A 10,330-nucleotide genomic window follows, 5' to 3' on the forward strand; every position below is an offset into this window, starting at 1 on the left:
ATATTCACCCCCCTCCCCAACACACACACACACACACACACACACACACACCAGATGACAACCTCTCATACTCACAGAGATAAAATAGATCCATTCCAAAGAGAACTAATCTTTCCAGTTAACATTTCCACCAACCTTCCTGCCTACAGCCTTCTTTGCCACTTTTCTTGTACAAAGTTGGTTCTAAGGCCAATTCTTCCACTTAGGCCTTGGATCCAATGCCCTCTAGCCTTCTCAAGGACTTTGCTTCTGCAAGGATCCCCACATCAGTCCCTTTTCTCTTTTGTACTGGCAATTTTTTGCTCTCTTAACTGGCCCTTTTTTATTGGTATAAAAACATGCTGAAATATCTATCTTAAGTCACACACACACACACACACACACACACACACACACACACCAGCCTTCAGTTCATCCAGCACCTTTAGAGCAAAAATTTTTGAAAGAGTTGTCCACTTTTCTGTCAACCATTCTCACTTGTTCCTGACTCCCTCCAGGCAGGCCACACCACTCCACTGAAAGAGATTTACCAAGAATAACAAAACCCCCCACCTCCTCAGCCTCTTTGAATGCTTTCTTTCCTTCTTTGTCTTGAATTAAACCCTTTTCTCCCCCAAGACACAGTTTTCCCTGAGGCTCTCAAGTGGTGGTAATTCTCACTTCCTCGTACCCCTAGGCATGGAGTGAGTGAATTCCTTGAACACTGAATATTTTTCCCCTGCTCTCATTCCACGGTACTCAGCAAACCTTCAGCCACAGCTAATTCTGGCTCTTCTGACTCCACACCTGTACCTGTGTGCCTTAAGGTGCCTGAAGGAAAACACATCACCACCTTAAGGTCAAGTGGGCCTTTAGAGCTGTTTCCGCCCGCCCCCCCCCCCGAATTTTACTGCCATCCTCCATTCATTCCCCCACTCTCCTCAACAACTGTCTCCTCAAACTTCAAACACCTCCTCCCTGCATATTCACTCTGACGGATGACCCCGAGTACTCTTTCATTGAAAAAATAGAAGCCGTCCAGAGAGAGCATAGCATAATGTATAGAGTTGTCCAGTCGCTGAATCACTATGTTGCACAGCCGAAGCTCATGTAACATTGTATGTCAACTATACTTCAATTTTTAAAAAAATTTAATTGGAAAAAAGAGCTTGTATGGACTTGCACCTTTCTGCTTGTATTCTGCTGAGGAGCTGTCCACGCCCCCACGGAGGCTGGCCCCTTCACTGAAGCAGATCTCCGCCCCCCTCTCATGTTTAAGGACAATATCCACAACAGAATCTCGAATTTCCTGAAGTCCTCCTCTCGACTCCATCCTGCCAACTGCTCAGGCCCATCATCTCGATGTTACGCTAGGTGGTTTCTTTCACATGCTACAGACTCACACACCCAGCTGATCAGCAAATCCAATCTGCTTTGGATCCAAGGTGTATCCAGAGTCTCTCAACTTCTCACTGGGTTCACTTTGACCACCTGGCCCAGGGGACACCATTTCTCACCTAACCTATTGCAGTTGCCTCTTAACTAACTTCCCTACTTCAGCCTTTGCTTAGCACCCCACTCCCGTCCCCAAGGGTCTATTCCCAACACAGCAGCCTGCATGAGCCTGTTAACAGGGAACTCAGCCAGTGTCACTCCTCTGCTCAAATCCCTGGCTTCCTGTCTCACAGTGAAGGCTCCCCACAGCCTCCCCCATGCCCCCATTTGCCCCCCCTCGATTACCCTCTTCCTCACGTACTCTGCTCCAGCCAGGCCAGTATCCTGGTGAGTCTTTGTACTTTCCAGGCAATTTCTTTGGCAGGTGTTCTCCCCCTTTAAGGGCTCTTCCTCCAGGGCCCTGCATAGCTCATTCATGGCCTCTGCTCATTCAGGTCTTCAAAAGTCACCTGTGTGGTTCTCCCTGCTCACCCTATTTTAATCACCACCCTGCCCTACCCACCTCATCCTGAACTCGCTTCCTCCCTGCTTTAGTTTTCTGCAAAGTGCTTATCACCAACCAGCATGCTATTGTGAAAATTAGTAAGGGGGAACCTCCCTGAAATAAAGTCGGGAGGTTTCCACAGGGGGGAGCATTGACACCTTACCACTCAGTAGTCAATTGCAGGCCCAACAGGAAGAGACTGACTTGACCCTGCCCAAGACACTCCTCTACGCGGCCTGCTGGAGGAGGACCCGCTTTCCTTAAGCCCGCCCCTCCCGCAACAGCTCAGCCAATGAGAAGCCACCGCGCTTGAACTCCCAGTTTACTCCAGGGGACTGTTAGTCCGTAATAGCCTTTCCAAATTATCGCTTTTCTTCTTAAGCATGCCTCTCCTTTGTCCCTCCTCCCCACTTGCCTAGGGTTTTGCTACAGCTAGTTTGTCCCAGATTGCAAATCCTCTTTTACTCCCAAATAAACTCTTTTGCAGGTAAAACAACAGGCAGGTCTTACTTTTAAGGTTAACACTGTGATTTAATTGTTCACCTTCCACCTTCCCCCACCAGATTATGAACCCCAGGAGGACAGGGATTTTCATCTGTTTTGTTCACTGGTCCCTTGAGCAGTATCTAATACAGAGTTGGTGCTAAATAAATATTTATTGAATAAAAGACCAACTTTTTGCCAAAACTAGGGATCAGTTCTCTGTATTTTACATGACTTTATCGTAGCTTTACTAGTGATAATTCCCTCCATTTTTCTCTAGGTTTCCATGACCTCAAACTCCCGCGATTTTCCACTCACCTCTTTGGCCATGTCCGTGGTTCTTTTCTCGAATATTTCTCCTCTATCACACCACAGTGTTGGAGGGCCTCAGGGCTATCTGCCCTTAACCCTGTGCTCCATCTTTATTTTTTTCCCCCCCTGGGAAATCTCATTCAGTGCGGCAGCTTGAATATTATCTATATGCTGATGACTCAGTGTTCTATCTCCAGCCCCGACCTCTCCTTTACACTCCAGACTTGTCTCTCCACCTCCTACTCTTCATCCTTGGATGTCTAACAGGTATCTGAAACCCAGCATGGCCCAAAACAGTGCTATCGATTTTTCCTCCCTATAAGCCATCACCCTCCCCTCACCCCCAAACATTTTCTGGATGCTTATGCTAAAGATCTCTCTGAAACAGATTTACTACAACCAAGAAAAGTGCCTGACACATTATAAGCACCCACTAAGTATTTATTTTCTGGGTGCTAGGTGCTAGCTTTGGTTACTTCAGCTTAATTTCCTCATTAAAAAAATTTTTTTAGGGGTGCCTGGGTGGCTCAGTCCATTGAGCGTCCAACTTTGGCTCAGGTCATGATCTCACGGTTTGTGAGTTTGAGCCCCACATGGGGCCCTGTGCTGACAGCTCAGAGCCTGGAACCTGCTTCAGATCCTGTTTCTCCCTCTCTCTCTGCCTCTCTCCCATTCCCTCTCTCTCTCTCCCGCAGAAATAAACATTTAAAATTTTTTTTTTAATTTAATGTTCTTATTTATTTTTGAGAGAGAGACAGAGAGGGAGACACAGAATCTGAAGCAGGCTCCAGGCTTTGAGCTGTCAGCACAGAGCCCAACATGGGGTTTGAACCCACCAACCACGAGATCATGACCTAAGCTGAAGTCTGACGCTTGACCGACTGAGCCACCTACGCTCCCCCATTTTCCTCATTTTTAAAATGAAGCAGGGGGCGCCTGGGTGACTCAGTCGATTATGCGTCCAACTCTTGATTTTGGCTCAGGTCATGATCTCACGATTTGAGAGACTGAGCCCGATGTCAGGCTGTATGCTGACAGTGTGGAGCCTGCTTGGAATTCTCTCTCTCTCTCTCTCTCTCTCTCTCTCTCCCGCCCCCTCCCCCTCCCCCACTCAGTCTCCTTCTCTCTGTCTCTCTCTCAAAAATAAATTTAAAAAATGTTTAAAAATAAAATGAAGCTAATGAATGAGATAAAGCATGTGAAGAAATAAACCTACCTTTAGTAGGTATTCAATAATTCAATAAATATTAATTACCCTCCTTTCTAGAAGTCCCATCTAATTCTCATGAGAGTGTTTTGAGGGAGGTATTATTGTTCCATTCTTTTTTTTTTTTCTTTTTAGGATGAGGCAATTGAAACTCAGATAGGAATAATAAATATGTACAATTTACGAAAAAGTAGGTAAACATCTTACCGCAGTGCCTCAAACTGTCAATGCACCCAAGCACGCTCTAAAATTTCTCTCCTAAACACCTGTCACTTAGCTAGCCTCCAGGTAATTGTGATGCAGGTAAGTCCGCGAAGGCCTGTGACACTGTAGCACATCTCGGATTGTATGTTTCTTCCCACCAGAAGTGCAGAAAGGATTTGCAAAACCTGACTGAGCGGTGGAGAAACAGCTGGTGGGAGTTTGTGTCACCTAGTTGGTTTTTCTAAGATCCCTACGATGTGGATCGATGTGGATCGCTACGCTAGAAGCCGAGGTTCAAAGGTGAATACAGACACAACTCTGAGAGTATTTGTGCAGGGAGGCAACAAGCATCCTTCTAACGTCCTTGTGACCTGTTCTCTCCATGGTTCCTCCTTCTTCAAATAAGGAGGGGGAAAGGTCAGTTATGAATGAAGGATTCAACTGGCAAGAGATCCAGATCAAACACGTTCATTTCGTTAAGTGCGGGACATTCCATTCACTCTCCGACTGAATGAGGGATTAACGTATTTTAGTCAAGAGGACGTCATTCTTTCTCAACTGATTTCAGAGCTGTTTTGTCCCACCCAGCTCTCTTTTGTGAGAAGTACCTCAAAATGATATAGTTCCCCAGAAAAAGTCATAGGTGAAGTCCTAACCTAAAACAGAGTTTCATCTTATATTTCAGTTTGTTCCGATACTGCCCCTGTGATGAAGAACATTTTTATCTCATCAGCAATTCTGGTCAAGGGGGTCAGATGTGGGACTCGCTATTGGGAGCACGTCTCGAGATGCAATTGAAATTCTCCCTCCAAGATTCTTTAAAACAGGACTCCGAGAGAAAGAGAATTTGGTTTTTAAGTCATTGATCTGTCATCAATAATCATCGAATCAACACATTTCGGATGATAATCACAGAAAAAAAATGTTCCTCTTGTGTGGTTATGCGTTATAAACAATGTTCATCTCTGGCTCTGTCACAGTCCTAACTGTGTAATTCTGTCGTTGGAAAGTACATTTTCTGAAAATTAAAATAAACGACTTAAAATAAAAATAGATGCAGTTTTCCTCCGTTTACTGCTGTTAAATCACAAAAATTCACCTAAGTAAATTTTAAAGATCCAACTGGCTTTATTAATTGATTTATGAATTGGGCAGCATTCCATCTAGCAAGTAGAGGGGAGCTGTAAGGAGTTGTTAAAAAAAAAAAAGCAGATTTATATAGGGAGAAGAAAAGGCAAGAAGCTATTGATGAAAGAAAATAAAGGATTGTTACAGGCCAGATCACCTTTCCTTCAGGGGAAGGGCAGGGGGTGTCTTATCAGGTCCAGGAATGGGGAGGCCCATGTGACAGATTGCCTCATCCATGCTGATCAGAACATTCCTGGCTGAATCGTTCAGACTACATTTCTGGGGCCATTGAAACTGAAGTTAGGTTGGGTATTAAGCCCAGTTTGATGATTTGGCCTAAGTGACACCATTTGGGGCCTGTGGATTTCATTTTAATACTGTCTCCTTGTTTAAAATTCTACAAGTTTTTCATTATTGGACTTGAAAAAATTTTTTAATGTTTATTTTTGAGAGAGAGTGAGGCAGAGTGCAAGCGGGGGAGGGGCAGAGAGAGGGAGACACAGAATCTGAAGCAGGTTGCAGGCTTTGAGTTGTCAGCACAGAGCCTGACGCGGGGCTCGAACTCGTGAATCGCGAGGTCATGACCTGAGCTGAAGTTGGACGCTTAACCGACTGAATCACTCGGGCGCCCCTCATTACTGGACTTTTAAAAGCCAGAGAATAAGCAAGGCAATTCTTATAAATATTGTATTAATCTCCTATATGATTGTTCTTGAAACTTTCCCATTTACAAGTAAAGGTTGTAAGGATAAAATGAATTTATTCATGTAATTAGAAAGGCCAGGTACAATTGTAGTAATCATAGCAGTTTGCATTTTTTAGGAGCCTAAGCAGTACATATGGTAAGGACCTTTAAATGCATTATATCCAATTTTTATAATAGCCCTTGAAAGTATTATTACCCCTCATTTTACAGATGAAGAAAATGAAATTTAGAAGTTAAATTACCCAAATAAAAAAATTACCAAGATCACTCAGTAAGCCCTCGGTGCTTTCCCCCATTAATTAACTTTATGTCATCAATGTAATACCAACTGTTCCTTGGGTATAAAGGGAGTTTGCCTCTTAAAGTATATGTGGCTTCTGAGATAGGCATTAAGGACTTAGGAGTCTAAGAATTTTCATATGTTTGCAAAGAAGCATCTTTAGCTTTACTGACTTAATACTTTCCAAAATTTCTTTGGGGATCATTTATTGATCATGCATTGAGTTTCTTATTATTCAACTGTATGATTAATTTTTATCCTTTTGAATATAAATATCATATTCTATTCCTTCTATTAGTTTACTTATACTTTTACTAAATACCTTTTACTTTCCTACTTAATATTATTTTATCGCAATAAGGGCCACATTTTTGCAAGTAAAACCAAGGAATCATTTCTCAATATACAGTAGAGCTACATCTTAGGTTTGAAAGTTAGGGGTGCCTGGGTGGCTCAGTCTGTTAAGCATCTGACTTTGGCTCAGGTCATGGTCTCACAGTTCATGGGTTTGAGCCCCACGTTGGGCTCTGTGCTGACAGTTCAGAGCCTGGAGCCTGCTTCAGATTCTGTGTGTATGTCTCTCTCTGCCCCTCCCTCACTCTCTCTCTCTCTCTTTCTCTCTCTCTCAAAAATAAACATTAAAAAACTTACAAGTTAATGAATAAAGTGAAAATCTCCAATAGTCAAAATTACCTTAAAATACCTTAAAAAATTCTTTAAGGGGCGCCTGGGTGGCTCAGTCGGTTAAACGTCCAACTTCGACTCAGGTCACGATCTCGCGGTCCGTGAGTTCGAGCCCCGCGTCGGGCTCTGGGCTGATGGCTCCGAGCCTGGAGCCTGCTTCCAATTATGTGTCTCCCTCTCTCTCTGCCCCTCCCTCGTTCATGCTCTGTCTCTCTCTGTCTCAAAAATAAATAAACGTTAAAAAAAATTTTTTTTTAAAATTCTTTAAATCACCCATCAAGTATAGTACTATGTATGTGATTTGTGAATTTAGCCTAGTTTTTTTTCATTCTTTCAATAGTAAGTATTTATATATGGCCCTCATCACACTTATTTCCCATCTTAAGGATATTGACCGAGCCTATCACCAACCATTTATCTACTATTTGAACAATGTGTTTTAAAGTCACTCAAAAATTTTTTCCATTGGTTTCACAAATCTTCATTATTGGTGTTAGGTTTCATTGCATACATCACTTTTAATGTAAGAAAAAAGAGATACTGTCCTGGTATACAAGCCCTTTAAGTTAATTTGAACGTGATTCAATACCACTGTAATTGGAACTTACTAGCTAAGATTTCTTCCCTTTCCTCAAGTATGGATGAACTATTCAATTAATAAGCTTTTCTTTCCCATGCTATAAATATAAAGCGATTGTGTGTGCATGTGTATGTGAATGTTGTGTATGTGCATGTGTAATCTTCTGCTCATTTTGGCTTCTATTATTTTATAAAAACTGGGTAAAAAGCAAAATATCCTATCCCAAGGAAATCCAATATATTAGTGCAATAAGTTCTCTCTCGAAGCAGGCAGTTCTGTTGGTGCTCAATGCATGGCTTTCTCACTTGAAATACTGGTGGTCATCTGTAAGTCTATCAGTTTGATATAAGTCAACTAAAAGACACCACAAGATTGATACAGCAGTCAAAGGAATGAAATAGATAGACATCCCCAGGGTACTGAATGTTCCTGCCCAACACTGGGTGGGAAATCTTGACCCTTCAAATGATATGGCTACAAACCAAGGATGGTAAGTAGATGTCAATAGATGTTAAATGAATGACACTTGCCCCGTCTCCCCCATAGACATTAAAGCAGATGGGAATTAGGAGTCACGTGAAATGTCTGCCTCACCTCCTTCTCCCAATTCCACCCGGAGAGAAATGAGTCTAGGAAGAATGAATGCCCTATTAGCTTTTATATTATGGACATAATTGGTCACGGTAGTTAATGGAGTAGGACTGGAAAAGTCTTAAATCCCTGGTTGAGACAGCATTGGGAGGGGGAGTTATAAATACACAAATCAGTCATATATTGCATCGCAAAAGTGGGGATTAGAAAGACTAGGATTATAAAATCTTGAGTCAATGAAGCTTATCTAATATCTCCTTATTGAAATGTCTTTGATTTTATGAGTCCTCCCATTAGCAAACTATGAATCACTTTGTTCATTAACTTTATTTAATAATAATAATTGCATAAAATCTTGTAGTTCAGCAAACACTTCTACTCTCCTAGTCAGCTTCTCAACAGCTCTGTGATTGCAGCGTTACCACCATCCACCCACTCATAGAAGCTTCCAGGGAACTAGCACCCTGTCCTACTGATTTCTATAGCGCTGTGCCCACACGTAGCAGGCAATCCTTGTTTTTTGAATGTAAACCTTGATATTACAGATGAAAACATGGGTTTCGAAAGATTAACTTGCCCAGTACTCATGAGTAGCAGTGGTAAGAATATGTCCCAAGCCTTTCACTCTACATTCCGTGGCATTTGTCCAACCTGGATGAACAAATTTCTCTCGGTAAATACAGATAGATGCATTTGATTTAGACATTTTTTAAAAAATTTTTTTTAACATTTATTTATTTTTGAGACAGAGAGAGAGCATGTACAGGGGAGGGTCAGAGAAAGAGGGAGACACAGAATCTGAAACAGGCTCCAGGCTCTGAGCTGTCAGCACAGAGCCCGACGTGGGGCTTGAACCCATGGACTGCGAGATCGTGACCTGAGACGAAGTCGGACGCTTAACCGACTGAGCCACCCAGGCGCCCCGATTTAGACATTTTTAAATTATTCAAGACTTGGGGAGCCTGAGTGGCTCAGTGGGTTAAGCGTCCAACTCTTGATGTTGGCTCACATCATGACCTTGTGGTCCATGAGGTTGAGCCCCACCTGGGGCTCTGTGCTGACAGTGCAGAGCCTGCTTAGGATCCTCTCTCTCCCTCTCTTTGACCCTCCTCCTCCTCTCTCTCTCTCAAAAATAAATAAATGGGTTTTTTTAATTATATAAATTGTCCAAGACTTAAAATGCACATAGGGGCCTTTTTTAGGTTGACAGCTGTTTTTATTATATAAATTTCAGGTAGGGACATTTTTAGGTTGACAGCTAAGTTTTTATTCCTTATTTAAATTTCAGGCGTATTCTTTCTGACAGTTTAGTAAAACTGCATACATATTTTAACAATATTCATAGAAGTGATTAACATCACAGTATTAGAATATTAGGGTATTATTAAAGAAACAATTATTTTCCTTTCTCTACAATTGCTAACAATGAACTTACGCTAACCAGTAGGTCTGCACATTTCTGCCCTTTCTCCTCTGGTCCAGTAGTTTTTCGCAGATGCGTAGATCCTGATAACCTCTGTCCCGTGTAACTTAGAAACGTGTTGATTCTGTTCTAAATTCAAACTTCTAAGGGCCCTGCACCTAAGCGACCCTTTCCAACGGCACTTTCAAAGCCATTCGCTTTACAGCATGTCAGGTCGAATTCTGCCCTTTAAATGCTCTTATTTTCAACAATTATCTCAGTTAATTTAATCGCATGGCATCTCTAACCGGTGATTTTATCACACGACGGAATGAAGTAACTCATTCCAACCCATACTCAGCAATGTCACAGCAGCAACCCTTGTGCGTTTTTTATAGAAATTCTCTGAAAAAGACTTCTTTCCTCCAGCCTCCTAAATTTCAGAACCTGCTGTCATTTTCCCCTTTGCCTCTTTTTATCTGGGAAGCAACACTGAACTCTTACATCACATTTGCTGATTTCCCTTCCCAGCCAAGAACGACTGTTAAAAAACCTCACTCTGTTGTGAAAGCTCGCCGCTGTGAAGGATATTACTTTGGCCAGGGTGACTTCCCGAGAATTACCTCGTAGCATTTACAATGATTCTGACTCACCAAGCTTACACATGAGTGTGATTTTTTTCACCCAGGCCTTAACTGCTTCTAGCTGTTAATCTTCAATCATTCAATGCCATTCACATATTCATCAGGCATTTTTCCTATTTACTTGAGAAACAAATCACCGCCTGTAGTCCCGATGTGAAATCAAAACTTTACCCTTAAACCAAATCCACAAT

This window comes from Panthera uncia, chromosome D1, assembly GCF_023721935.1.
Source record: "Panthera uncia isolate 11264 chromosome D1, Puncia_PCG_1.0, whole genome shotgun sequence".
Taxonomy (NCBI): domain Eukaryota; kingdom Metazoa; phylum Chordata; class Mammalia; order Carnivora; family Felidae; genus Panthera; species Panthera uncia.